Below are 7141 nucleotides of genomic sequence, written 5' to 3'. Positions count from 1 at the left end.
ACTGATCTAAAACAACAAATCAGTGACTATTGTAGTGATCCGTCTGATGTGATTGGTCTGAATATTACTTTGGAGCAGCTATTAGAGCAGCCAAAGTCCATTTTGGAGTAGCAAAAGAACTTTTAGAGCATAAGCTTACACTTCATCTATATTCATACAACTGCAAAAATTATGTTAAGATCATGTAGAACAACAAAAAGGCAATGTGTACTTTGCCTTCTCGCCTATGCGCAACCTTCGGTTAGCATTGATTGATTGTACAGCAGAAGAGATTACCATAAGCACGTATCTAGCTGTTGCATGTAGAAGCACCAGAAAATTTGTTTATTCGAGTTCTAAAGGGTGTAACAAAAATGCAATTTTTAATTCAGATTAAAAAAAAAGCTTTCTTTCAATTGATTTTAAACGTCAATGTCATTTTATATGTCGAGTTTATAAGAAAAAGTATCCTCGCTAAATCTCGAATTGAAAAAAATATTATTGGGATATCGCAGTAAGTAAAACTCAATCTGACAAAGTCAAGGGGAGCCGCAAATTATTTCAGTAAATTGGGAACTTCGTAAAATCGAGGAAGTCGGACATATCATTCTGTTGAAATAATGAAAGCACCTGGTTACCCTCCACACTGCTGCCACCATCTCAATCGCCATGAAGGCGTCAATCTTTGTTTCGCGTTTCATCTCCAGGTTTATCATAACTTGTCAATCACACGCCGCTTGTACGCTCACTTGACGCTATTGATGATTCCCTGGTTCAGGGGCTGAGAGACTGAGGTTGCATTGAGGGGAAGTAGCGCAGTTGCACATTCTTCAACTGAAGCTCCAAGATATGGTGCACAGTGCAGTTATCTAACAGAAGGCACACCTTCCTTTTCTGCTGGCGCATGTCGTCAAACTCCACGAGCCAAATGGAGAGAATCACGCCACTCATTGAGGATTTAGTGTTCTCGACATACTATGAGGAAAGTTCCTTGACCCCTTTAAAACATTCTGGCTTCTCTCATTTTCCAATGATAAGCAGGACGCGTTTGTCGCTCCCATCCATGTTAGCACAGAGCAAGATAGTAAGCCTTTGTGTGCTCTTTTTTCCACCGTGGCCAGGCTCCCCTTTTTGCGCAAGCGTCTTCTTTGGTAGCATCCGGTAGAACAGCTTTGCTTTCGTCCGCATTCTACACGTCCTTGGAGGCGTTAACTTCCAAGAATGTCCGGCACGTTCCCTGACAACCAGGCATCGGCTCCGACTTTGAGCCTCGGAACTTTTTGTATTTGGCATGCAATTTCTACCTTTTTTAAAGAATGTAAACAGCAACAATAGTATAAAAATTTTGAACTGGCACCGCTGCACATAAACAGAATGCAGTGCAGTACAGCACTGTGCAGTGAAGTGGCTCTTCCTGGCAGCCTTGTCAGTCAGCGTGCCAAGAGTCACTCTGCCGAATGACCATAATTCTGCACCACACTTTCTTTTGTTGAATATGTACTATGCTACTTTCTCACTGCTGGAAATTAACGACACATTCAGATAGCGCGTGAGTATATATTTGTGGGTTATGAATTGATAGCCATAAATGTGACTTTCTCTGTAAGAGTATGAAAAAGAGAGCAGACCATTTTTGATAGGAGGTTTGTTCGGCTGGTTGGATGTTGGTCATTGTGATTTTAAAACAGCTAGAAAAGACAAGACAAAAGAGTGCTGAGCGCTGCCTTCTGATGGCCTCTTTTTGTCGCCGCAATCCGCCCTGCCCAAGCAGTGCCTGGCACATCACAGTTGATTGCACCTTACTGAGTGACCCCAAGCAGGAGTTGATGGTTGGCTTGCGATCAGTAACAGTCAATGCAATGGCAGACTTGAGGTTCCCGTTAATAGCCAGCTGCAGAAATAAAAACTAGAGCACAGCACATGTACTTAGCACTGCCAACAAGGCAGAAGGCTGTGTTCTTAGCTGTATTCTAATTCACTCTAATTGGCGAGTAAGGTGTCCAAAAGCAATGAAACTTGAAGCCACAATTATTTTTTTTTTCAGGAGGCGCTTAAGACGTTTTGGATTTGCGATGGCTAACGAAGAAGGTAAGGGAGCATGCTTTCTTTTTTATATTTGTGTTTGCTTGTTAGATGCAAGCCATCACATGCTTAACAGAGCCGATGCTACCCGAACACTACCTTTTTGATGTCAGTATTGTTTTTTAATCTTTAGGCGACGATACCCCGGTCCCCCTACTAGCACCGCTGCAGAAAAACAAGCAGTACCTAGCAAACAAGTTTCACGAAGAGATCCTCGAATGGCTATGCACAATGTATGGGTCTGAGGAGGCACTGAAGAAGACGGAGACCGCCACTCGTGGCCAAGCATCTTCATCAAAATGGCACGATTGTCGAAAAGGCGTAGTAACCGCTAGTATTGCACACTCATGCTTCACCCGTACCACAACTTTTTTGCGGTCTGATGCTAGCGGGAACATCCAGCCGTTCCTTAATTTAGTTCTACGGACGTCTTCTGTCTTCACACCTGCCAATGAAAGCAGTTGTGGAAAGCAAGCGTAAAGCCAAGAAGGCTTACATGAATTTCTTGGCTCCAAGGGCACCTAACTAGCCTCAAGGAAGTAGGCTTTAGACTTTCGAAGGATGTACTCATTCTGGGCTGCTTCCCCCTGATGAGGTTGTAACCATTACATGTGACTGCTGTGAAGGTCAGGTGGTTCTGCTAGAAGTTAGGTGTCCCACTAAGCTCGAGAACTCCTTCTCAAACTTCAAGAAACGTGCCCTGAAGCGGGAGTACAAAACTCAGGTGAATGTCCAAATGGGATCGTGGGCATCACTAAAGCACATGTCTTCATTTGGACTGAAATCAAGGAAGCAAAGCGAGAGACCAGCAAAAAAGGAAAAAGGAGAGGCTGTTCGACAGGAGCACCTACTGTGTGAACCTGCATTTGAACAGCCACAGCTTGAGGAGGTTTGTGGCCAGATGATAGAAGTTTACAAGAAGGTGGTCCTGTTTGAACTGATAGAATGAAAGTAGCAGGGTTCTGAGTTTCTCTGCTGTAAAAAGTGTATAAAAATGTTTGTGTTGAGTACATACAGTGTCATTCCAAATAATTTGCGTTCCAAATAGTTCTGTGTGCATTCTCTTGCACAGTCGCCCTCAATATGAGCGTGAACAAGCGGCCGTCGACCAATCGATACTACCAGCTCCGGCTAGTGGCACCTCAACGAATCACGAAGGGAGTGAGCACCTGAGCAGAAACAATGGATGCATGATTACGATAGTGTGTATCACCCTCATGCTTCACCTGTAATACCACCCGTAGTGCTTTTTTTGATAGTTAAAAACGCTGGTTATGATAAGCAATCTGCTAGAGACTGTGCTTTTTGCACGACGAATTCCGCTGAGCAGTTGCGCATTTCGGCATGATTACCATGTGATGATCACGCCGAAACGCGCAAAATGTGAAGCGGAATCCAATGTTCGAAAAGCGTCTTCCGTGGCAGATTGCTTATCATGACCAAGCTTTAACGCCATAAAAACAAAAAAAAAAGAAATAGAAACCCCGTGGGTGGAATTGCAATTCAAGAAAGGGGGTGAAACACACTATCACACCCACGCATTCATTCTTTCTGCGCAGGCGCTTACTCTCTCCGTATTTTGTGGAAGCGCCGCTAGCTGGAGCTGGCAGTATCGCAGCACATGTAGTCAATGTCTCCAGCAGTTCTACTGAGATGAGACCTGTGAAAGCATTGATGTTCTGCACTGACAGAATGTTGACAAACCCATGATGGCCGGACCCCCATTAGTTACTTTCCGCAGTTTTTTAGTGAAGACTTTCTTGACAAGCTGGCGTTCTACACCAGTCTAAAAGTTGCGCAAGACAATGAAGGCGTCGATTCTGCAAATGCCACACCCGAGGAAAATATGATATACTTAGGTGTGTGCAAAGTTATGGTGTGTCTGAAGTGCCACCGAATATGCATGTTCTGAAGTGCGGAGACCAAAGTTCCTTTCATCTGGGACGTTACGTTAAGAGAGAGTTTTTTTTTTCTTCACTCACGGCTGAGGTTTGTTGGCCCACTCTCCGTCAGTAACAAAGAAAAAAGGACAAACTTTGGAAGTTAACACCTGTAATTGACATGGTCTGTTAGGTCCGCATGGTGCAGCCACGGACAAGAGCAGTGACCCCCGAATTCATAGATGTGACTTTGAAGCCAAGCTTCAACTTGCTCAAGTCTGTCTTGCAACGAGCAAGTGCGCTTCATAAATGCACCTTAACTTGAACCGATCATGAACGAAGCTTGAAGAGAACTTGAAGTGACCAAATTTCAAGACTGGGTTGGATCTATCTTGAACATGACTTCGTAGTCGTTTCAACATGGCGGCTTCCCCAAGCAACGTCGCACAGAGGATCTTCGCCTTCGAATTCGCAACCCACGCGTGTGATATCGTCTTCGGGGACACGTTTCCTCTGTCGAGAGTCCCGCAATTGTCAATTCGGGATAGGGAAAGCCCGACGGAGCGCTACGACGGGCAGTTCCTGGCGCGGTACCACTTCACAAAGGGAACCATGCGAGAGCTGCTCAGGATGCTGCCACTCCAAACGAGCACCGACAACGGGGGGCCTTCCGCTGACCCCCATGCTGCAACTGCTGGTCACGCTAAGGTTCTATGGTGCCGAGATTTGCCAGGTTGTGAATGGGGACCTGGTGAACGTGTCTCAACCGACAGTGTGCCGCGCGGTGGAAGTAGTAACGCAGCTGATCGCGGGACACCTGTTGTGAGAACTCGTTCACTTCCCCAGCGCCGCAAAATTTGGTACAGTGATGCGCGACTTCTACGTACTTGATATTTACCTGTGCTTTCATGTTACTGTTTTGTGGTCTCTTTGGTTTGAACTGTGTTGGCTTAATTCTGCCCTGTATGAAAGTATTCATTTACATCTGTGCTTTCTCTTGTCTTGTTGCTGCACTGCAGCCTTAGAGGTTAGAACTGTGTTGGCCACGGCCCCATTTGAACTTGTTCTTGTTGTTAAAGTGCTTGTCTAACGTTTTGATCACTCTATCTCTAGTGTTGTAGTTTATTATCTAAATCACTAGGGAAATAGATTGTCAGACTAGTGGGCTGAGGCCAAAAACATGGCTGACAGCAAAGATGCAGCTGAGGCCAAAGACTTGGCCGAAGAGACATTGGAGACAACATGGCAAGCCAAGGTGCAGAAGGCCGATGCCCTGAGGTTGGCAGGCAACATTGCCGAGGCCACCACAGTAAAGACGGAGATCAAGACAGAGTATGCTGCCTACAAGGCTGCCACGGAGAAGACCCTCGCCGACCTGGAGTGGTGGCTGAGGATGATACTAGCTCGGTGGGACGCCAAGGTAAAAGCCACTCTGATAGCGCAAAGACCAGCTGTGGCGTCACCCGGCTTGAGAGGGAGAGTGGGAGGAGGAAGAGGGAGAGTAAGAGGAACACAGGCAGGAAGCGGAAGGACCACCTACACTGACAGGCTGGAGCCAAAGGCAGGGCCCAGTGAGCAGCTGACAGCTGCAGTGGAGGCAGCGTGCAGGGCCATGGGGCTGGCCTCCACTGAAGAGGGAGAGGCCTCAGCAGCTGAGTCAAACTGGGGTCAGGTGCTGGCTGAGTTGGGAGACTACAGCATCTCCCAGACCATCATCCAGGAACTGAAGGATGCCTATGAGTACCAGGGGTTCGATGCCAGGCTCATCGTCATGAGGATGGGCGAGAGGGGCGTGAGCGAGCTCCACTCAGAAGAAGGAGCAGCACAAGCCTACGTGCACCGCCTGACATTGGTGGTCATAGGACTGATGTGCGGCGCCAACTTTGACAAGGTGAGGAAAGGCATGAGGGAGGAAAACAAAACAAAGCTGGACAAGCTCAATCAGATTGCAATGTTCATATTGACATCGTGTCACTAACAGAACACATCACTTGGGCAGTTTTTGTAACAAAAATATTTGTCGAGTATTACAACAACTTCATTCCATTTGACCAATGCCACCAATTTTTCTTGCTCATGTCTTCACGTTTCATTTCAACGCAATCTACTCGCCAGCTGTCACCGGCCCCCAGCTGCAATTTCATGATGTGGTTGCTAGCTGGCCTGGGTCGGTACACAACAGCCAGATTTTTGACAACTCTCGTGCACGGGTGCTCTCCGAGGAACACCGGGTGTTAGGGACGCTGTTTGGGACATGGGCAACGCCTGCTTCCCTTTCCTTACAACACTCCTGGCAGATCCTGGTCCAGCCAACACACCACGAGGCAGGCAAGTAAATCCTACAAGTGCCTGAGCAAATGTAGGGCTACGTATAGGGACAGGGATCACATTATATACAAATGTGGAACGGTAGTAGTGCTACTGGACGTGCGCTAGTTGCGATGGCTAAATAATGTACGAAAAACGTAAGTAAGATACTAGGTGTGGAACATTAGCTCTAAGAGTAATTAAAAATTGGCAAATACTTATACTTATCGGGGACTATAGTCACTGACACGGTGAGAACAACAGGGAGTCTTTCTGCCCAGCCTCCAGAGCATGCTCACTGCCTTCTGGCATGCTTCGGCTGCACATGCACGCATGAGATGCACGAGATGCCAAAGTGTTACCGAATGTATGATGCTAATGAAGGAGGCGAGACAAGAGAAGCTTCTCTTGTTCATCGTTGACTGCGGCTAGTATGTTTTTGTAGGTGGTGCTGAGGCATTCTGAAATTGAGCTACTCAGGTGAAAGATTTGAAGGTAACATATAGGCAATGTTATAATTTAATTAGCCAATCATGATATTCCCTCACACGATCAGATACAACAAGGCCCACATCAAAACAAGGAACTCTGTAGAAGGGGCCTTCCGCATCTGGAAGCAGCACTTCCCCTGCCTTGATATGAGGCTACAACACAAGCCACGTCGGGCCGTGGAAATCATCACGGCCTGTGCTGCCCTTCACAACCTGGCCTGCCTGAGGAAAAACCCACAGCCCCCCCTCCCTCCTCCCCCAGCCCCGCCAGTCGTGCCTAGGGCACGCAGACCTAGGAGGAGAGCCACATGGCCAGTTCACTTGCCACCCGTGAACACCGTGGAGGACTCCCTCACAAGCATACAGGCGCGGGAGCGACTCATCGAAAGAAGCTTCAAATAG

At 47.1% G+C, this 7141-nt stretch overlaps 1 pseudogene; it reads left to right on the top strand.

Annotated features, from left to right (window-relative positions):
• Nucleotides 1-5995: 5995 nt before the first annotated feature.
• On the top strand, nt 5996-7141 carry LOC121836664 (annotated as a pseudogene).

The sequence above is a fragment of the Ixodes scapularis genome, unplaced genomic scaffold, assembly GCF_016920785.2.
Source record: "Ixodes scapularis isolate PalLabHiFi unplaced genomic scaffold, ASM1692078v2 PGA_scaffold2__306_contigs__length_199485367, whole genome shotgun sequence".
Classification (NCBI taxonomy): Eukaryota; Metazoa; Arthropoda; class Arachnida; order Ixodida; family Ixodidae; genus Ixodes; species Ixodes scapularis.
The sequence above is the reverse complement of the archived record's forward strand: the minus strand, read 5'-3'. Positions and strand labels throughout refer to the sequence as shown.